Here is a 24,296-nt window from a genome sequence, read left to right as displayed (position 1 = left end):
CACCTTAGTTTTCCACTTCATTTATAGCCCAGAATTCTTTACTACTTAAAACTTCGTACTTTTGGGGCGCCTGGGTGGTTCAGTGGGTTAAGCCTCTGCCTTCGGCTCAGGTCATGATCCCGGTTCCTGGGATTGAGCCCCATGTTGGGCTCTCTGCTCACCGGGGAGCCTGCTTCCCCCTTTCTCTCTCTGCCTGCCTCTCTGCCTACTTGTGATATCTGTGTCGAATAAATAAATAAAATATTAAAAAAAAAAAACTTCGTGCTTTTTTTTTTTTAAACCCTCACTTTTAAGTATTCTGCTTACTAACTACCAGCTCCTAACTTTCCTGCTTATTTTAGGCAGTATCCTGAATTCACCATTATTCATTTTTATTATGGCCTTTAGTCCATTTATCCTGATAATTTCCCCTGTGCATTAATTAATCCACTCTGGCATGCCTCCATCTCTATCTCAGAAACTGTGACCAAGGAAGCCTTAATTAACAAAAATTCTGACTACATTTTGGATACGTTTTTTGTTTTTGTTTTTTTTGTTTGTTTTGTTTTGTTTTGTTTTGTTTTTTTAAGATAGACCCCTACCCTCTCTTTTCATAGAGCATTTACTTTAGAAACTCACAACTTTAAACTCTTTCTCTGCCCCTTTGAGATGTAAATCTCTCAGCTGCTTACCTGTTTTGCAACCTAGGAATGTCTTTCCAAGGGCTCCTATGTTCACCACTTTGAAATATAATCATCAAGAAGGATAGTATCCCTATCTCAGAGTCTCTATGGGTGGGAAGGTCCAGGGGCCTTATAGCTTCCATAAGATGAATGAGCCAACACAGAAAGCCTAATCACCTTGACCAACCCTCTAGAGAGTTTTCTCATTGCTTCTCCTACCTTGTTTCCCATTTGCTCTTGAATCCATTCCTCTCTGGCAGTCTACCTTTCCAAAAAAACACTCATGTCAATCTGAAGGGTTTGAAGAGGTGGGGGGGTGGGAGGTTGGGGGAACAAGGTGGTGGGTGTTAGAGAGGGCATGGACTGCTTGGAGCACTGGGTGTGATACAAAAACAATGAATACTGTTATACTGAAAATAAATTTAAAAAATGATTAAAAAAAACAAAAAACAAAAACAAAACAAAAAAAACCCACTCATGTCAATTTTATCCATGACCTTTTTTGTTGCCAACGCTTTTATTCAAATAACTTCTTTTCATTCCACTCACTCTCTCAACTACTCTATTCTTTTTAAAATATTTTCTTCACTTTGTTCTGTAACGGGACATTTCTGGCTAACCTCCTACATTTTGACTACCTTTCTCAAGTCTCTTTTGCTAACTTCTTTTCCTTAGCGGATCCCTTTTGCATTAAAAGGGAGCATATTTGATGGAAAGTAGTCTCAGTTGTCTTACTTATTTCATTCATTAAACGCTAATTCATCATACGTTTTTAAAGCGCATTTGCAATATATGTCAGTTTTGTGTAGACTGGGGATACATTAATAGTAAAATAAATACAATCATTGTCCTCACAGAGGTTATGTTCTAGAGAAGCAGATAGACACTCATCAAATATTTTGAAAAGTGTGTGTGTGTGTGTGTGTTTAATTTGATAAATACTGAACTTTACAAGATGGCAATGTGTTGTATAGCTCACAGGTGAACTGGAATGTAGAGAATTATTCAATAATTGGAAAGTTGAATCAACAATAAAATAGTGTATCATTTTAAATTAGTAAAAAGGCTAAAAATCATGATTATTTTAAAATAAAAGCTGCTTTTATATTTAGAGTAAAAGCAATAAAAGTGTTACTTTATGAAAACCTCCAGGGGACTTTATTTTAATGACTATATCAGAATAAATTATAATTGGGCTTTCTAGGGTTCCATGTACTATGTGCTTTTGAAGTGCTCATGTAGCTTGAGGGTATATTTCTTACATTCTTAATTATTTCTACAAAAGTTTTCTCTATGAAGTAAGAATGTGCTAAATCAATTTCAGCTTAGCCCTTTTTCAAAGGATCACTGAACTGAGAAAACACTGAGACTTTACTATATCTAGAAGTTATAAATATTAATATTTAGACTTAAATATTAAACAAATAAATAAATAAATATAATGGAATACAAAATAAAGTAACACTTTAATTTGGTGCCAGCATGTTTGAAGCCTAGATATTTCTGAATATTTACTTTCTTCAGTATTTACCAAATTACACACACACACACACACACACACACACACACACTTTTCAAAATATTTGATGAGTGTCTATCTGCTTCTCTAGATAGTCCAAGTAATATTAAAATCATTCTACTATCAGCAAGGTAAAACTTCTAGATTTTTTAGGTTCAAGTAGAAAGAAGACAAACATATACATTAAAAATTAATCAACAAAACTTGTTTTCACAAGTTGATCCTCCTCTTCTTCTGTTGTCTTGATTCAAACACTAACTTAAAACAGTGAGAATGTACTGTTTTTAATATAGTAAACATAACCGCTCTTCTACTAATACAATATTGCAAACAAAGGAAATCAACCAAATTATTTTACCGATTAGAAATAAAACTGAGAGAATACTTCTTGCAAAGACATCTCATCTTTTCCCCCTCAATTCAGATCATTCTCTGAAGAAAATTTTGAGTGAAATGGCTTGACTGATGCTCAATGTAGTTAAATGTTGACATATTGTCCACTTTATTGTGATATTTCTTCTATTTTTGCTTTTTTCTTTATTCTTTTTAAATTTCTACTAACCACCCCTTATAGGGTCCAAAGAGAAAATGTTTGTGCTTCAAAGAACTTACATGCAAAGACAGTAAGAATTATGTTATAGATATACCTGGGCGATGTGTTATTTAGGAAAAAATTTACCTCTGAGGTGGCTTGGTCATTCTGATCAAGGATACCTGTATCTGCTTGGATTAATCTATTATGAGTCACTAAAAACCATTTTTTCCAGTTTCAGTATTTACTTATTCATTACACTGTATTAAATATAACAATGAAAATAGCTAATGATTCTACAACATTTTAATATTCTCTCACAGGACATAGGGTCCTGATGGTAAATTAAAGTTTGAACTTGGAAACTCTTGGATATACTTTTTTTTAAGATTATATTTATTTGAAAAAGCGAGAGTAGTGAGAGAGAGAGAGAGAGAGCACAAGCAGGGAGAGGAGCAGAGGGAGAGGGAGAAGCAGACTCTCCTGTTGATCAGGTATCCCAATGTGGAACTCAATCCCAGGACCATGGGATCATGACCTGAAAGGCAAACACTTAACCTACTGAGTCACCCAGGTGACCTTGAATATACTTGTTTTAAAATCTAATTTCTAAAAACAGTAAGTATTAAATTAATCTTTAAGTATATGAATACCTAAAGATTTTTTCCTTCAAGAATGTGAACTTGGAAATGAGCTTGTCTTGTTTAAATCCTGGCACTTCTACATAATCTTCTTCTTCTACTTTTTTTTTTTTTTTTTTAGTTTCAGGTATAGGATTTAGTGATTCATCACTTACATATAAGACCCAGTGTTGATCACAGCAAGTTGCCCTCTTCAATTCCCATCACTCATTTAACCTATCTCCTGCCTACCTCCCCTCCAGCAACCCTCAGGTTTGTTTTCTATAGTTAAGAGTCTGTTTCATGGCTTGTTTTTCTGTTTTTTTTTTCCCCGTCCCTATGTTCATCAGGTTTGTTCACATACAGGTGAAATCATATGGTATTTGTCCTTTCCAATTAATTTCACTTAGCATGACTCTCTAGCTTCATTCATGTTTTTGCAAATAGAGAGATTTCATTCTTTTTTTTTATGGCTGAGATTTTATATATATATATATATATATATATATATATATATATATATCCATCAGCTGATAAAGAAGATGTGGCATTATGACACATCTTCTTTATCAGCTGATGGACATTTGGGCTCTTTCCATAATTTAGCTATTATTGATAATGCTGCTATAACCATCAGGTGCATGTGTTCCTTTGAATCAGTATTTTTGTATCCTATGGGTAAACACCTAGCAGTAAAATTGCTGGATCATAGGGTAATTCTATTTTTAACTCTTTGAGGGTACTCGATGCTGTTTTCCAAAGTGGCCACCCCAGTTTGCATTCCCAACCAACAGTGTACAAGTGTGGATGGAAAATATGCATGATATGATTATAGTCTTTTCATACTTGTTGAAGCCTGATTTGTGACCCAGTATATGATGCATTCTGGAGCCTGTTCCCTGTGCATTTAAAAAGAATGCTGCCTTGAGATGAAATATTCTGAATCTATCTGTTAAGTCCATCTGGTCCAGTGTGTCTTTCAAAGCCATTGTCTCCTTGTCGATTTTTGGCTTAGGGGATCTGTCCATTGATGTGGGCGATGTGTTAAAGTCCCCTTCTATAATCGTACTGTTGTCAATAAGTTCTTTTATGTTTGTTATTAATTGTTTTATAGATTTTCATGCTCCCCAATTAGGGACCTAAATATTTACAATTGTTAGATCTTCTTGTTGGATAGTCCTCTTATTATGATGTAGTGCCCTTCTTCTCTTGTTACAGTTTTGGCTTAAAATCTAGTTTGTCTGGTATAAGTATTGCTACTGCTTTCTTTTGACATCTACTTGCATGGTAAATGTTGCTCTATCCCCTGACTTAATCTGCAGGTGTCTTTAGGTCTAAAATGAGTCTCTTGTAGGCCACATATAGATGGCTTTTGTTTTTTTAGTCCATTCTGACACTCTGTATCTTTTGATTATTTAGTCCACTTATATTATCAGAGGAATTACTGATAGATATGAATTTAGTGTCATTTTACTTCTTGTTTTGTCATTGTTTCTAGAGATTTTCTCTGTTCCTTTCTAGTCTCTGTCACTTTTGGTCTTTCTTTCCCACTGAAAGAGTCCCCTTTAATATTTCTTGTAGGGCTCCTTTAGTTTTTGTTTGTCTGGGAAACTATCTCTCTTTTCTGAAAGATAGCTTTGCTGGACAGAATATTTTTGGCTGCAGATTTTTAACCATTCAGCACACTGAATATATCATGCCACTCCTTTCTGTTTTGCTAAGCTTATGTGGAAAGATCTGCTGCAACCTTGTCTTTCCTTATAAGTTAGGGATGTCTTTGTCTTGCTGTTTTTAGGATTTTTTTTTTTTTTTTTTGATCTCTACATTTTGCAAATTAACTACAGTATGTCTTGGTGCTGGCCTGCTTTTGTTGATTTCTGATGGGAGTTCTTTGTGACTTCCTAGGGAAGAAAGTCCATTTCCTTCCCCAGATTTGGTTAAGTTTTCAGCCATAATTTCCTCAAGTAAACCTTCTGCCCCCTTTTCTCTCTCACCTTATTCTGGGGCCCTTATGATACAAATGTTATTACATTTGATGAAGTCACTGTGTTCCCGAAGTCTACTTTCATGATCCAAGATTTTTCTTTCCCTCTTTTGTTCAGCTTCATTATTTTCCAAATTCTCTCTTCTATATCACATATTCATTTCTCTGCTTCTTCCATCCTTCTGGTTACTACATTTGGTCGGCTTCACATCTTGGTTATTATATTTTTCATTTGGCCTGACTCGTTTTTAGGTCTTTTGTCTCTGTGGTAAGGAGCTCCTTGATGTCTTCCATGCTTTTCTAAAGGAAGATCAATTAGTACCCTTATGACTGCTGCTTTCAATTCTGAATCAGACACGTTACTTATATCTGTTTTGATTAGATTCCTGGCCATGACCTTTTCTTGTTCTTCTTTTTGGGATCAATGCCTCCATCTTGGCAATTCGTATAGGTCTCCATCTTCCTCTGTTAGGAAAGCTTGTTATGTTTCCTGTTCCTGAGAGTAATGTCTTTATGAAGAGGTCTTTTAATGTCCAGGGACTGGCACTTTAGGAGGTGTCTTTGGTATGTGCTGCTTGCACTCTGCTGCTGTGTTTTGGCGGCTCTGTCCTTCTGGGCAGTCTTCTGAAATGTCCCCTTGCCTGCAGTGGGGAGTGTTTGGACTTTGCCTATCGTGTGCCATGTTTTCACGAGATGTGCACTGATATGCTTGTTAAAAGAGACCTGATGCTATTTCCACTACAGCTAAAGTTCTGCAGAACTCTGTGGGCAGTAGACATGGTGTGTAGGGGGCTTGTGCTGGTCTTCTGGCTATGGGGGAGAGTTTGCTATGCTTGCTCTCAGCACAGTTGACTAAGAAAAGCAGTATCAGTGGACTGCAGGGAGCTAGGACTTGGTGTAAGCAATTTAGGCTGCCAGTATTGGTTCTGTGTTGTTTACTGAAGTTTGTGTTGTGGGGCCTGGGAAGGTAACGGGCCAGAAAACTCCTTTGTCCCTTGAAAGGAGAATTGTGCTTGCTGCTGTCAGGCAAACCCTCCCAGAAGAATAAATAATTTCCCCTCATTCGACTTAAGTGTTTTTCAGATTGTGGTTTTCACACTGTCTGTGTCCAGGTTGCTTACCTACCTGGAGCAGCACAGTGCACTATGGGTTCTATCCCAAGCAGGCTGGCTGAGTTTTAAAATTCCACATTTTAGGGACCTGGAGTGGTGGGGACCTGTGCTGGTCTTCTAGGAGATGATCTTGCTATGCTTGGATTGATGCAGGTTTGATCCAGAAGGGCAGTCACACCAGCGCACAGGAACATGGGGTTTGGAGCAAAGCACACTAAAGAGCCTGCATCCAGGTTAGTCGCTCTCAGCAGGTGTCAATCTGTCCCTGGTTGCCTAGAATGTTGAGTAAATACATGGGTACTGTGGCCTAGCCAAGTGGACACATACAATTAATCGTCATGCTAGGCTAAGACATAATATTATGATATAAATTATTTTACTTCTTGCTTCTCTCAGTCAAAATAATGTTGTCATATATTTGTCTTTATTGCTATTTAGTATCTTTAATATCCACATACTACAAAAATAAGTTATGCTGTTATGAATAGTCATTTATAAATATTTTGGTCCAAAAGTACACAGTTTTCTCTATGGTATATATAAAGGAGTAAACAGCGTGCTTCAAAGGCTTATGCATCTTCAAGTTTTTATTTTTTTTATTTTTAAAAGATTTTATTTATTTATTTGACAGACAGAGATCACAAGTAGGCAGAGAGGCAGGCAGAGAGAGAGGAGGAAGCAGGCTTGCTGCTGAGCAGAGAGCCCGATGCAGGGCTCCATCCCAGGACCCTGGGATCATGACCTGAGCCCAAGGCAGAGGCTTAATCCACTGAGCCACCCAGGTGCCCCCATCCGCAAGTTTTTAGATTGTGCTAATATGTTCTAATGGGATGCTATTAACTCATGACTTTATTGGCAATAAGAAAGAGTTCTACTTACTGTCATTCTCACCAGTTCTTGGTACTGTCAAGTTTTTATATTTTGCTAATCTAGTGAATATGTGGTAAAGTTTACAGTTTGCCTGAGATAGTCATGGTTTATATCTGTTTCCCCAGCATAAATATTATCAGTAGTCAGTATCACTAGCCTTAGTAGAAGAGGACGAAAGAGAGAGAGAGGCCTTTCTTCCTCTATCTGAGTGCACACAGCACTGAGGACAGACTGTGAGAGAACAGAGAGAAAAGCTGGCAGTCTATAAGCCAGGAAGACAGCTCACCAGAAGTAGACTCTGACAAACCTTGATCTGGACTTTCTTGTCTGGAACTGTGAGATAATAAATTGCTATAGTTAAAGCCACTCAGGCTATGATATTTTGTTACAGCAGTGCAAGATGACTAATAGAGCTGTCTGTGTTTTTCCCCCTTATGATTTATTCTTTATATATTTTAGATACTAGTTCTTCATTAGTTATAGTTACTTAAAAAAATTCCTTCACTGTGAGACTTGCATTTGCACTTTCTTATTTCTTCATATATATAGATACATATATATATATATATATATATATATATATATATATATATATAAAATATATCTCTATATATAAATTTTAGTTTTAGGAAGTTAAATTTATCAGTTATTTTCTTATGTAATTTTTAATCTTTTTTATTCTGAAGTCTTATATTTTCCTAACTTTTTATCTGAAACTATTAAGTATCACCCTTATATTTCCAAGAATTTCTGAGTTCTTTTTTTTTTTTTTTTTTAGTTTACTTATTTGAGAAAGAGAAAGTGAAAGTGCACATGCACATAGGGGAGGTGGGCAAAGGGACAGAATCCCAAGTAGACTCCCCACTGAGTTCAGAGCCTGTTGTGGGGCTCGAACTCATAATCTGTGAAATCATGACCTAAGTTGAAACCAAGAGTTAGATGCTCAGCTGAGCATCTAACTGAGCATCACTGAGCCACTCAGGCGCCCTTCTGAGTTCTTTGCACATCTAATTATTCTGGTTTCATTTTGGCTACATCTTTGCATCTTTTTTAAGAGGACATCATTTCTTCATTTACTTGAGTATCCCAAGAACATTTTAAAAAAAGTCATAAACAATCTTTGCCATAACGTTAATTTTTTGGAGAGAATTCATGTGCCTATTGTTGAGATATCTCTATTAGCATTGATTTCTATTAATAATTTAGAATTTTAGGTTCTGGTATCATTTTGAGCAGGTTTTATTTTCCCAATTATCATAGTTTTATTCCATTATCCCTTTGTTCCTATTGCTCTATTATCAGCAATTTTACCTGTATGCACTACCCCCCTTTACCCTTTCCTTTGTCCTTAGCAAGAGAAGTGTCTTGTATCTTCCAGTTACCAAACCACAATTCAATTCAGAGTCTAATCTTAAGACTCTCTGTTCCTCTCGTGTCTCTGTTCCACAGTTTGACATGGACAAAAGATAAATCCAGACATTGTTTTGCTATGTCTTCAGATTCTTTTCACAAGCAAGAAGGTCTACTCCAGTTCTTAGCTAAAAGTAAATAATCACATAGTGATCCTCTACAAAAGCCAGACTTTTGTTTGGCCCTTCCCACTCTGGACGCAGTACCCAGCAGCACTGTGGCTCTATTCTTGCTAATTTCATTGCATTCTTACTCAATTTCTTAGCCTTGAAAATGTATGTCTTACTTTTTCAATTGACCAGTGATGCATTTTTATCATTCATTAGTTCTTATTTGAGCAGAAGAATATACCAGAGCATCAACTTCCTAAGCTATTCTGGCTCAAAATCTGGATTTACTTTTAAGTGGAAGATATTTTTATTCAGAAGTCCGTTAGAAATTGAAAATATTAAGAATAGTCTCTAATCCTTTGCTTTCATGATGTTAATCTTCATCCTCTGACCTCTTTTTGTAAGGAATAGATGTATCACTATCTAGCATTACTGAACCTCTCATTTTACCCATAGATATGTGCTCTCTTAAAGGGTATGGTGGAGAAGATTCATCCCTGCTTCTACACACCAACTCAGTTAGAAAGAAAGGGGATCATTAGGAGACAATTTTTCTTTCAATGAAAAAAATCATTCATGCATGCTCTCTCTCTCTCTCTCAAATAAATAATTATTTAAAAAAATAAAATAAAATATAAATTTTATGATTCAAAATATTTATGTATAGTTTTCATCATTTCATTCTGGGAGCTGACATAGTGTCATCATGTAGTTAGAACTTAACAAATATTCACTGCTTCCTAAATTTGAAGAATGTATAGCATGAATACTAATACTATACACTTTAGAATAAACAAACCTCATTTCAAGTCCTTTTTTGGATTTTTACCTTTTGGCCTTGGAAAACCAACTTAGCCAATTTGAATCTGATTCTTCATCTTGATTATATATGTTTGCCATGTGTAAAACATTCCGATAAAGACTTAAATGAAGGGGAGCTGGGGTGGCTCAGTTGGTTGAACATTGAACTCTTGATTTAAGCTCAGGGCATGATCTTAGGGTCTAAGATTGAGCCCTGTATGGGGCTCCTTCGTGGGTGTGGAGCCTGCTTGGGATTCTCTCTCTCTCTCCCTCTGCTCTTCTTTCTCTGTTTGTGCATTCTCTCTCTCAAAAACTAAACAAACAAAAACAAAACAAACCAAAACAAAGAAACCAAAACAAAACAAAAACAAGAACAAACTTAAATAGATCAACTATTTTAGCTGTTAAAATAATTTTATGAGGTAGATATTTTTAACACTCCTGTTTTTCAGGTTGAGAAAACTCAGTTGTTGAGTAACTTTCAAAAAGTTCCACAGCTAACAATCTTATTCCAGAGGCCATGCTCTGAGAATGAAGTGTGATACCATTTGTAAAGCTATTGTGTTGGTGGTTATTGTAGTTATTATTGAGTCAAGAAACCATTCTTAAGACGGAAAACCACTTGAACGAAACTTTTTTAACAAAAGTTCAACTTTTCATACACATGGAACATAAGTTCTGAGGCCTTTCTGTATTTTGCTGAATGCCTGGTGTGAATTATCACAAGTAGTTTACTGATATCAGATCAAGAACATTTTTGGGGTTGTACACTATTCCTTAAAGCATGATTTGTAATTTTCACATCATTGCTTTAATTAGATCTTTTGAAGTTCAATAAAATTCACATGATCATCAGATTTTATTTTCTCAGATTTTTTTTGACATCCTACCAATTAATGTAAGAGCTCTTATTTTTTAAAAAATGCACATACAACCATTACATCATATCAGAGACTACATATTCCTATGAAAAATAAAGCAGTTTATAATTAATTTCATAATTATTTTCATTATTATTCAAAATTTTTCATATTTTGAATATACTTGTCTAAGCTTAAATTATTAAAATAATAACTGAGTAATTCCCTACTTTACTGTTTCAGGTCAAAGATGTTCTCTGTATCTAGTTAATTTCTTTCTCCTTTAATCTCTTATGAGAGTTTAGTTTATTCATGCCACTTAGCATATCAGGAATTGATTTGGTGTTTTGTTTGTTTGTTTGTTTTGAATTTTTACATCCCCTGTAAACTCAAAGCTCCTCACAGACAAATGCTGCAGGAGTAGATAGATTATCTGCATGACAACAGAATGCCCTGATTCTTGTTATTGATATTCTCCCTCTCACAAACTCCTAAATGTCCATTGGTTTTCACACTTTCACACATAATAAAATATGGAGAACATATAGCAATGAAAGGCAGTTAATGAAATATTTAAATATGTAAATAAAAGCGAGTAATGAGCCAGGATAATTCCAGGTTTTGTCTGACCTCAAATTCTGGGCACATAAGTCTTAACCATTCCTTGTAGTACTTCTCCATTTACACTGTAATAAATTGGGATTGTAGAGATGTTTTTATCTTTCAGTATCTTTCAGACCTTACCAAAATCATACAGTTATGCTATGTAGTAACCCACGATATGTAGGTAAATGAGATGAAGCAGATGGGAATAAAGAATGTCAATACTGTGTAATCCACTATTCTGCAGGGACAAAATGCCAGAGCTCCTTGTTGGCTTGTTGGAATTATTATAAGTACAGTAGGTTTTCTTTTAATCCTTGTGACATAATAGCATAGTTTTAAGGATTTTATTTATTTATTTAAGAGAGAGAGAGTGAGAGAGACAGAGAGAGCATGCACAAGCCGGGGGGAAGCGAGGGAGAGGGAGAAGCAGACTCCCCACTGAGCAGGGAACCCAATGCAGGGTTCAGTCCCAGAACCCTGGGATCATGACCTGAGCCGAAGGCAGAGGCTTAACCAACTGAACCACCCAGGCACCCCCATAATAACATTGTTTACCAACTTCAAACAATTTTATTCCAGTGCTTGTATACGTTCTCTATTTTGCTGTGCACTGACTTAACTATTTTGGTTTTTACTAACATCATAGTCTTTATTGAGGGCTGAGCTAGGATGGGTTAGGCATTGCGCATAGGACTAAGAAATACTTCTCTGTCTTCTGAAATATTATTCGCAAATAGTGAGAAATGACAGATAACAGGTATGTAGATTGAATGGAAATAAGTATTAGATCATATATAATTTATGCAATAACCTCATTCCATACTCTAAGAACCAGGCAAAAGAAACAGGAGCAGGACAATGAAGGGGGGGGGAGGAGTCAACAAAAGAATCAAAGCAAATTATTGCTCAAGCTCCAATCATCTTCCAAAATGTAGGTCAAGTTCTACCTTCTCTGCAATACTTTATGGCATGTCCACTTGAAAGCAAACTTTCCATTTTCTGAACTTTTCATAGTTTTTTTAAAATTTTGTGTCGGTTAGCATATGTAATTTCTATATATAACTGATTTTCTTGGTTAGATTGGAAAACGTATGCTATACATTTATTTATTTCCTAGAGTAACAGCAGGACTACATTAACTCAATAGATGTCCGGTATGTATATTTCAATTAACAAAATAAAATTATAAATAGAATAAACATCATAATGGAAGGTCTTATAACACCATCTGTCAAATCTTGCCATTCCTCAAGCTCCCTCCCCACTCCCCCCAAAATTCTATCTCCATTATTGAGACTTTCAGAGAGATTTCATCGTCCTCTCCTGACTACCCTCAGAAATGTGACTGTATCTTTTTAAAGTTATTTTATATTTTTCCTTGTGTCATGTTGATTTTAGATTGATATGGGATACAATATACTTGCACATAATACATATCAATACAATATATTATTAGCTAAATTTACATTCTCATTCTGTGTTTTGTTTGGCTGTTTGTATTTAACCCCCTGGGATGCCTTCAAGTGTTGTGAAGATGGATGTATTCAGGGAATTGAGGGAGGAACGTTTTTCTTTCCCTAGGATGATGACATTAATTAAAGTCATAGCTTTTAATTGATGGCTTTTAAATCATCCTTATGTTTATTTCTAGATTTTCCCCTAATGAACAGAACAAAGGAAATTATTTGCAGATTGGCAAATAACAGTAATGGTTTCAAGCACTCTGTTTAGTATTTGCTACTCACAGTTATCATTTTCTGTGCATACTCACATACTATGTTACAGTTAATTATTTAGAACAGTAGGTTGCCCCTCCTCCAAATAGAATAAACTAATTTTAATTTGCCTTCTAACTAGAAACAACTGTTAATAATATGGAAATTTAATGAACAGAAAGCAAGATTTCTTTCATAGAAACTATTTCCATTATATTCACATCATATTCTTTAAAAATCACTACATTTTAGAGTTCTTTAGTAATGGAAGAAAAAAGTCATAATTTCATGCAATCATGCTGTTTTTCTAAATAGTTTGTGGCTGTGACAGGTCATTTTTAATCCAGCTAGCTGTGTACATTATATTAATGCAAAAAACCCAAACTATAAATTTGCAAGCTCTTTGTGCTGAAATAACGTCTGTCCTTAAATAGCTTATTTCCTGATCCACCAGCAAAACAATCTTAATCAGTTTATTGTCTACTTCAATGTTCATTAACAGCGGGACAGAGCTGGTTTTAGTAAACACAGTGAACCGTTCTTCAGTCCATTTCCTGCACTGGTTCCTGGAACATGTATAAGAATTGGAGAGTGAATGCTTTGTTATAATATGGCGAAGCCTGGAGGAAAAGTGAAAGTGGAGGCATCTAACCAGGAGTAGCAACCAGGACAAGAATTTGTAGGTATCTCTGATGGGAGGCTTATAGGGTCTGCCCTGTTGCTCATTACTAAGAAAAAAACAGGTGGGCATACTCTACTTGCCTCAGCCAACACTTTTGATAAGGAAAAACATACTCCTGCAAATAACCTGGATTCTCACAGGTACATCATTTTGCTCTTTTACCAGGATGTGGGAAAACACACACACACACACACTTCAAATTATCATTTTATATTAAAATTGTCTAATTAATTAGTCTGCCTCCTTACTGGGTTGCAAACTTAAGACAGAGCTCTCATTATTTTAATCCTTTTATATCTAATTGCAAAATCTATACTTAGCAATAGTTGAGGATGAAAATACATTGGAAGCTTCGAGATCAACTGAAACCAAGAAGTCAAAGAAAAGATAGTTTCCCTCTGAGGTGTTGAGAGAAGGGATGTTCAAAAGCTAAATTAATTCCCTGGGGCTCTTATTTCTGGGAATGTAGCCTCACCAGTGGACTGAGCTGAGCCTGGGCTCTTTAACCACATTTCCCCCGAGCCCTCTAACACCTGTTCTTCCTCATCTCTTTCATGTTTACTCTATTTGCAGATGCTCTGGGGACCAAACATTTCTTTCATTTAAATATTTTCAAACAAATACCTAATGTCAATCCATTGTAATCTATAGGAATAAGCATTTATCTGAATTTAAATAAAAAAGTTCTCACTTATATACACTTCTCTCAGCTCAGATGATGACTGAAGTTAAGTACGTGAACAATGGCTGTACAAATCAAAGGTGGACCTAGCTCCCTGACATCAATACCTTGATTTTGGAGAACTTCATCTTATTTGTCAAAATCTGAGACTGCCTCTAACCTGGCACTGGGTTCTAATAATCAGAAAATTTACTGAGTATCGTGTTTGTTGGCCTGAGAGTATGGGCCAACCAAATTCATAGCTGAGTATCTCAGATGTAGGAAAAAGGAATTATTTCATATCATTCATCTTGTAGGAGCAACAGTATGACTAAGCTCAGAACTTAAAGAAGCAGTTTGACTGAAGAACCAGGACAAAAGTTTAAAAGCTAGCCAAAGTATTAAACCACAACTCTGATACAACACGGATTGGATTGCATATCAAATAGCCTTCTTCTACTCTTCTTGAGAGAATATTGCCGAAAGGTTGTCGCTGTTACTGTTATGACGTCACAAAGCACCCAGAAAGCTAGTGGCATAAAACATTCTTTGTGTTACGCTCACAAATGATGGGTCAGGAAGTCGGACAGGATGAAGTAGGAACAGCAAAGGTGGCTGTCCATGCTTTAAGATGTTTGGGGACTCAGGTGGAAAGATTGGAGCCAGGGAGTCACTTGCAGTTTGGAAGCTGGAATGATCTGGAAGGACACCCATTCACTCACCTATGTGGCACCTCAGCTGCATGATCAAAGGCTGCACTCAGCCAGGACACCAATGAATGGCTTTCCCGTGGCTTGAGCTTCTCACAGCATGACAGCTGGCTGTGAGGGCATACAGAGTGACGATTCCCAGAAAGCAGGATGAAGAACCTTTTCTGACCTATTATGGAGAGTCAGAGAGGGTCACTTTCACTGCATTCTACTTGTTACAAGAAAGCTCAGATTCAAGGGAAGGGGACACAGCAGTTGCCTCAGAGTATTGGCAGTGGCGATCTGTTTTCCACAGTCAGTTAGCAGGTAAACTAAATCAATAAAATCTCCCTTACTTATGTTAAATTGAAATGTAAAGATTTTAATACCTTCAATTAGAAAAGACATAAGTAAGATTTTATTGAAATCACCAATAGTGAACATTTCTAAACTGGAGCTTAAAAGAGAATTTAAGACTACAGAGGGTCCCCATTTTACAACAGTTTGAGTTAGATTTTATGGTGGTGAGAAGTAATACGCATTCATTAGAAATCATAATTTGAGTTTTGAATATTGATCTTTTACCAGGCTGGTGATATGACGTGCATTCCTCTCCCGTGACGCCAGGTGACACCAGCCAGCAGCCGCACCATGTGCCATGAGGTCACAGGGTAAACAACCAGTACAACCCTTCTGTAACCATACAACCATTCTGGGTTTTGCTTTCAGTACCATACTTAACAAATTACATGAGATACTCAACACTTCATTGTAAAATAGGTTTTGTGTGAGATGATTGCCCAGCTCTAGGCTCTCCTAAGTGTTCTGAGCACATTTAAGGTAAGCTCATCTAAGCTATGCTTTTCGATAGGTTAGGGGTATTAAATGCATTTTTGATTTATGTTTTCAATTTATGATAGGTTTATCAGTATGTAAATTGAGGGAGATCTGTATTTAAAAGTGTTCATTTTCTTTTTATATTATTCTTCTGATAACTTTTTCAAGAGTGACCTTGTTTCATTTATGCTCTTAAGTAGCTCTCTAAACTTTGATCCAGTACTTTCTATTAACTCAAAATCTATGGGGCCATCTCAACAGAAGATGATCTTCTGAACTGGGTTATGAACAGCCCTGGTTCCTTGAATGTTAATAACCTCTCTACTTAGGGCCTACATTAATAGTCTTTCTAACAGAGACGTGCCTTTCCACTTACAGACTTGAAAAGCTCCACTAATGTTTTTAGGAGCCAAAAGTCAGGTGGGAAGAAATATATCATCAAGCGAATGCTGCCTTGAAATCGCCCAGTAGGATACAAGGTTTCTAAGAAATTGTCTGAAGTTAATTGCACATTTTTATTCCCCTTTACAAAGAGAGGTAGTGATACCTACAGTAGGTTAATACTTCCACTTGAGAGCTAAATAAAAGGAACATCTTTCTGAACTTAGCAAAGCACAGCAATTAATTTTGTCTGTTAGCATGTAAATTAAATGTATAGCTACTAGTTAAGCTTTGAAAGCAAAAAGCTAGTCATTCTTAAACCACAGTATGGTGCACACTGAACACCAGATTAAATGGAATATCTTCATTACGAAGTAAAATTTATCTTTATCTCCTTGAATTTTATCGACACTTCAAAGTCTCCTTTAAAAGTCAACTGCTATATGACACCTTCCCCATTAACTCCAGCTGGTGGTGATTTTCTCCTTTTGCTTCATTTTGTAATATATATGTATGGCATTTCTCACACAACCTCTCCTATCTTAGGCATTGTGTGCCTATAATGTATTTCTTCTTTAACATTTAAGTTCAATTTTGTAAGGCATAAAATACAGGAGTTGAGTGGAAAAGTACTTTTTAAACTCATTTGAAATGAAAAAGCATTGCATTTGGTGTACAGAAAAATAACTCTATTTGTTAAATAATGTTGTCTCTCATAAACAGCATGGGAAAGACCATGGTCATCTGTCTCCCTGTCATGCTTACACCTACATATCCTCCCTTCCATACACAATTTGTGTCTTTATCTGCTATGGACTGATGTTTTTGTTCTCCTCCCCCCAAGTTCATATATTGAAACTCTAATCGCCAATGTGATGGTATTTAGAGGTGAGACTTTTTGGAGATAATTAGATCATGAGAACAGAGCCCTCATGACAGGATTAATGTCCTTCTAAAAAGAGGAGAAGACGTAAGATCTTTCTTTCTGCCATGTGAAGACACAGCAAGAAGGCAGCCATCTGCCAACCAGGAAGAGTCCCCACCAGACATCCAATGTGCTGGCACATTTATCTTGGACTTCTCACCCTCCAGGACTGTGAGAAATGTTTGCTGTTTAAGCACTCAGTCTATGGTATTACAGAATAGCAATCCAAACTGATTAAGATAATAACTATACGTATAAACACATATTTTATAACTTTTCTGCTTATTCTCTATAAAATATGAAATAAAACAAAATGATTTCTATAAATAAATGAGTAAAAATGTAGGAACCCACACCACTAACCAAAGTACTTTTTAATAAATTTTACATTCAGTATAAATAATATATATAGAGAGATACATAATAAATACTTCAACTTGGCTAACTTCTTGTATTGTCAATTCATTATTATTTTCATGCTCTAGCCATATGTTGGAAATTAGCCCCAAGCAAATTCTCTACATATTACTTCCTTTTATAATCTGAAGTTCTCTACTACTCATTTGTATATAGTGTATTGTGATCTCATTAATAGTAAGATCCAAACTTTACTGGCTCTTTGCCTCCATTTATTAAATATGCAAAATCTTCAACTCTCCCAATACCTCAAAACTAACTTAATATACATGGCAGGATGTTTTATCTATGTTCATGACCAGTTTTCCTACCAGGAGTTACTGATAGTGTGTATAGTTTTGCTTGGCATCATTCTTCCAACTCTCTGAGGTTCTATGTCTCCCTTACTTCCTAGAGCAGTCTCCATTGGGCCCTCCTGAGAAAATCAACTGCTATCTGTTGAGCATTATTTTTTCTTCTTTTAGTAAGTACCTTCTTGTTTTCCTTAGAGAACTACCCTTCTGTGAGTACATGTGACTTTAAAAGAGCCGATTTTACCTGCACCTCTGAAGGTGAGGACATGGCCAAGTCTGGCCACAGAATACCACATGGTCCTGGCCAAAGTGACCCATTAATTTATAGGAATGTGTCTTAGCAGTAGCTCAATCCTAATTCTGGGCCTTTTGCTAAAAATGTGGAAAAATACACCTTCATTTCACCTTGGGAAATGTTGAACTTGGGAAAACAACAGTCTGAATCTACTTCTGGTGACAGTAAGCAAAGCCAACCCTAAGGAAAGCCGAGACAAGAGATGCGGAAAGACTTATTTCTTATATACTGTTTGATCCTGCAAAACAAATGGAGGATGAAAGTTTTTCAGCTACTGTATTTTTCAATTACACGTACGAAGTCTTCCCTTTTTTTCTGCCTAAAGCTAATTTAAGTTGGGTTTTCTATGACTTACAAGTAAAATAATCCTAAAACTCATTTACTATACTGGCATTTTTCTGCCATCATTCATCACATTCTGAGGCTATCTTAAGGAAAGGGGTGGGAAAATAGTTCTTTCCACATTGTTTAGTTCTCAGAGTGTTGTTTATACTCTGAATTTATACAGACTCAGAGAAGGTAGTTATTTCAATTTTCTTTTTCAGTGCCTTCTGTGTCAGGGACCCAACTATGTATCCAAGAGCTAGATAGTTTTGAATTCCTTCTATGCTCTGACAAGGAAGTTGGAGGATGGGGTTCGACATGGTGATTTTTCATTCCTTTGGAGGAGTTCTCTCTTAAGGACTCCTTGCTATACGCTGCAAATATTCTTCTGTTGGGCTCTCCTCATGAGTTTGTTCAATTTACTTTTTAAAAAAAATTTTAATCAGACAACTCCTTAACCTCTACACTTTGCTGGACATATTTGATTATCTCTCACACATTTAAGCTATGTTTACTTCCATCTGTGTATTTTGCATGTATTTTTCCTGCTATCAAAATCTCTTTCATTTTCTGTACTGTTCTGTATAAGAGGGTAGCCATTTACATCTAAATTAAAATTAAATAAAATTAAAAATTCAATTTCTTAACTTCATTAGTCACATTTCAAGTGATCAGTAACTACGATGGGGCTAGTAGATACAGTTTTGAAGAACATAAATATAAACCATTTCTATCATTGCAGAGAGTCCTATTGGATGAAATTATTCCAGATCATGTTTCAGAATCTGGTTTCAAATAAAAATTACATTTTAAAAACATTAATTCCCGAGTGGCATCCCAAATCCACTGACCCAGACTCTCTGGATAGGGGTAGGAATCAACGGCCTTTACTGTTTTTTTCTGGTTTGTTTGTTCTTCTTCTTCCTCCTTTTTTTTTTTTTTTTTCTTTCAAAAAAGGGAGGTTACTAAGGATTTGAGGCTACTTCTGCTGAGCCTTTATTGGGAATGATGCCAAGGATATGGTGTAACCATCTTACCTCAGACTCCACCTGAAAATAAACCACCTGACTACTATTTATTATTCCATGATTTCTAATGTTCCCTGTCACTTCCTCCAGTATTCAATTTCAGCTGGATACCACACAAAAATGAAAATCTAAATATCATCAACTTGTTTTTTATATGCCAACTCAGCAATTATTTTGTGATCTTGTGTAAAGTCACTTAAAGTCCTCATTCTTTCACCTGCAAATAAGTGGCAAGTGGGGATGAATTAAATTACTTTAAACTATAAGCATCAACTATGTCTGTTTTTAGCATCATATTTCTTAAAAGATATCCATTACTATTCCATCTCTTTTTCTTGAAAAAAATTCATATTTGGTGGAATAATGATTTTTATTAATATAAAGATTATTTCTAGTGATTAATGTAGTGATTCCTGAATACACATGGCTCCAATTAGAAGAAAGGAAATGAGTGAAAATACAGAAGAGACAAAAATTCAAAATAGAGGAGTGACAGAGGGAGAGAATAAAGTAAGAGAATGTTGTCAGGTAATCCTTGCTTTCTTCCACCTTCCAGTTTTGGAATAATATCTATTTGAACATTCATAATGAACAAGATAGACTTTTTTCGTCCTCTTTGAGATAATAACCTCAAAGGTGATCAATAGTAAAAGATAGGGTGATTTTCGTGATTATATGTTATATCTCCTGTCTATCCTATCAGTTTTTATATGCATGATTATTGAAGCCAGTGTATGGAGACAATTGATAAAGAAAAACATGAGTATTGTAGGTTGAATCAAATAAAGCCTTACAGGAAGTATGAAAAAATAGTAATAAAATATAACACATTTCTTTCCACTTAATACTGTATTTCTTACAGATTTTTTATTTTCAGGTCTATAATGTACAATGTTAACTACCTGGATTTAGGCCAAACTTCACAAGTTTAGAGCAAAGGCCTCCAAAAACTGCCCTCACTTCTGACACCGGTTGCAAGATTTGGGGTTCCCAGGCCATTCACACTTCTGACCAACAGGCCATATATATTTGGAGTTTCCTGTTATCCTCTCAGGTTTCATAACTTGCTAGAATGACTCATAGAACCCAAGGAAGAATTATACTTATAATTACAGTTTTATTACAGCAAAAGGGGAGGCAAATCCAGGCCAGCTAAAAGAAGAGATGCATAAGGCGAGGACTAGGAGGGTCCTAAATTTGAATCCCCATATCTTCCCTGTGGAGTAGGGGTGCAGCACCCTCCTCGCATATCATGTACCAACATGCACAGAGTCCTGTTAACCAGGGAAGCTCACCTGAGCTCTGAGCCTTGAGTTTTTACCTGGGCTTCATTACATATGATTGATTGAGTCATTGGCCATGGTTTGAATTCAATATTCACCACCTATTCTCTTCCCTAAAGGTCAGGCTGATATTATATGCTTCAAAGTCCCAAACTTCTAATCATATGATTGTTCTTTCTGGCATGGCCAGTTCCCATTCTGGGTCATCTGACTAGCATAAATTTAGGTGTGGCCTGAATAACATTATTAATAACAAAGACACTCTTATCACTCAGGAAATTCCAAGAATTTTTTTTTTTTAAGATTTTATTTATTTATTTGTCAGAGAGAGAGGGAGAGAGAGCGAGCACAGGCAGACAGAATGGCAGGCAGAGGGAGAAGCAGGCTCCCTGATGAGCAAGGAGCCCGAGGTGGGACTCGATCCCAGGACGCCGGGATCATGACCTAAGCCGAAGGCAGCTGCTTAACCAACTGAGCCACCCAGGCATCCCAATTCCAAGAATTTTTGGAACCATGGATGAAAGTGAGAAAATATATAACGGGTGAAATAGTGATTTTTACCTAACTATTTCTGCATAGATTTTGTTAGAACCTATTTGATGGCAATTTACTTGAATGATAAAGAAACTATATAAATGATATTGTATAATGGTAAACTGTTATCAATAAATATTTCCGCTTTAAGGAATAAACTTGCGCTTGAAGGTAGTGACGTAAATATTGAACAAATTTTGCGGAAAACAGTCCTGATTTGTGGCATTTGTCACTTTCTGTGGTAGAAATGTAGTGTTACCAAATTGCCATTTCTAGGGGCACCTGGGTGGCTCAGTGGGTTAAGCCTCTGCCTTCGGCTCAGGTCGTGGTCTCAGGGTCCTGGGATCGAGCCCCGAATCGGCTCCCTGCTCAGCGGGGAGCCTGCTTCCCTTCCTCTCTCTCTCTGCCTGCCTCTCTGCCTACTTGTGATCTCTGTCTGTCAAATAAATAAATAAAATCTTTAAAAAAAAAAAAAGTAATGTAGGGTTACCAAATTGCCATTTCTAAATGTGGATTGGGAAAGGAGGCACAGGATGCTTGCCAGCTTGTCGGAACATTTCTGCAAATGAAGATGTGATGCATATATTTTGATATACTTCAGTGTTTTCATTATCAAAGAGTATAAAGGAATAGACGCTAATTCATACTTTAATTTACCGATTTGCTTCCCAAAGAATGCATATGTATGTATGCAATCCAGTTTGTGATCCAGCTGGATTTTAACCAGTTATATAAGTTAATGTTTCAGACACTGCTTCCCAGTGATAGAAATGGAAAACAGCATCCACACTCTCAACAAGTTTCCATTCCTGGGATGCCACAAACTTATTGCTGGTTTATAGCTCTACTAACCCAGAGCTCTAGCTTCTAATTATTACTGGTGTTTCTCCACATCACTGAAAGAACTTTTTTTTTCTATGCCAATAATAGTATTTGCATTCTCATCTATATTTGGGGTCGGGGGGATACAGTACGTGGAAGTTTGCCAGCAAATGACTTTCTCTAGAATTCCAGATATTTCTGGATTCAGGTTTATGGAACAGAGTGGGACAAGATGGCAGACTGCTAGACTAGCACTGACCTAACATTTTTTAAAGATTTTATTTATTTGACAGCAAGAAAGAGAGAGAGCGCGCACAAGCAGAGGGAGTAGCAGAGGGCGAGAGAGAAACAGGATCCTCACTGAACAGGGCTCCATCCCAGGACACTGGGATCTCGGCCTGAGCTGAAGGCAGATGATTAACCAACTGAGACCCCCAGGGGTCCCCGACCTAAATTTCTAACCATGATTTATTTATTTATTTATTTATTTTTGCCTTCCAAGTTCCTGCTGTTATCATTACAAATATTCTTTCCATACTCTTCTCTTTTCTAGTCAAGTCTTTTTTTTTCTCCCAAAATAACCCTTCTTGTCTACATTATTTATTCAGGTTGCTTTCAAGTTTTTTATGTTTATTTACCTCTACGAGTGGTAGGTAATTTTATGCATCAACATGGCTGTGCCCATATACCCCATTTTGACTCAAATATCAGTATAGATATTAATGTAAAAGTATTTTTTTAGGTGCAATTAACATGTAAGTCAATGGATTTTGAATAAATCAGATTACCCTCCATCATGTGTATGGGGGTAACCTAATCGGTTAAAATCTTTAAGAGTAATGACTGAGGTCTTCTGAGTAAGAAGGAATTCTGCCTCCCAACTGCCTACAGACTTGAACTGTATCACCAGCTCTTCCCTGGATCTCCCAGCTGTCAACAGCCTGCCCTGCAGATTTGGAACTTGCCAGTCCCCACAACTGTGCAAGCCTTGCATATGTATATCACACATACCATTGTTCTGTTTTCCTGGAAAACCCTAACTAATTCAGTGTCTATGGTAATTCCTTATTTATTTCCTTAGCAATATAACTATATGGATCCTTGAGGGCACAGATCAAGGGAATCCTTAAATACAGAGGAGAAAACTAAGTACATGAGATACATAGTAACTATCAGGCAATCAGGATCAAATTCATGACTTGTCTAAAAAAGGTCTGTCATTCTCTTTTTCCTTTTTTTTTTTTTTTTTCCTGAGAACTTCTAATGGAAGGATAATCTATATGCTCTGGATATAGCACAAAATAGGACATTTAATCTAAATGCAGCATGGATATGTCAGCAACAACATGTATACAAAGTCTATAAAATCTGTGGGGGAAAAACCCATTCCTAAAAATGATAAATGAATGCCAGGCATTCATTTAAGTGGTACAAGCACAATTTTCCATCCTTGATCAGTTCACTTGGATTATCTGAAGCACCTCATTGTCTGCCAGCTGTCAGACGTATTTTTAATTAGGCACTAATGAAGTAATATATGTATGTAAACCATTTAAATCTTGTTCCAGTTTGCAAGGACATCTGTGAGGTGGAAAGTGAGAATCCTTGATCTTTGCCAGACGTTACAAATTATAAAACTATAAAACACGAGACTCAGGTACTCAGAATGACTCCATTTAAAAGAGAGAAGGGTGCTATTAAGAAGGTTAAAAAGGACATTTTGCTCTACTTAGTAAAAAATAAGAGGTTTCTTTTCCTCCAGTTTTTCTCCACAGCTACATTTTTGGGCTGCTTTATTGCTCAAATGTAATATATTACTGTGTGTCTCTAAGTGTTCTGATTTTCTTGAAACTTAAACTTTGAATAGAATTTTGGAAAAATAAGTGTGATTTCTTTTCTGGTTCAGTATATTCCAACAAATGTCCTTCTACAATTGTATATAACATTAATGCTTTGGCACAGATAAGAAAACTATTTTATAAACTACCTTGCATGCAACATATTCCAACAATGTTTTTGACTTAATTTTAACTATTACATTACTTACAAGTGTTGAGAGAAGTAGGACAAGAAAGAAATTCCCTTGATAGTCATCTGTAGGTGTGAAATCAGCTATAGTCATTTTTGTTTGTTTTGGGGGGGGGCAGAGCTCTAGTCCAACTGATGTCATTGTTAAGAGCAGAAAATAAGGCATACTATTTTTTTAAAATCACTTTCTTTTGTAATGTAATTCTCTGCCACTTCTAACAATTTTTCATTTATTTATTTACTTATTTTTCTTTTGAGTAACTAATGTTACCCAATTCACTTTTCCATCTGCTCTC

Source organism: Lutra lutra, chromosome 15 (assembly GCF_902655055.1).
Source record: "Lutra lutra chromosome 15, mLutLut1.2, whole genome shotgun sequence".
Taxonomy (NCBI): Eukaryota; Metazoa; Chordata; class Mammalia; order Carnivora; family Mustelidae; genus Lutra; species Lutra lutra.
This window is presented reverse-complemented; position numbering follows the sequence as displayed.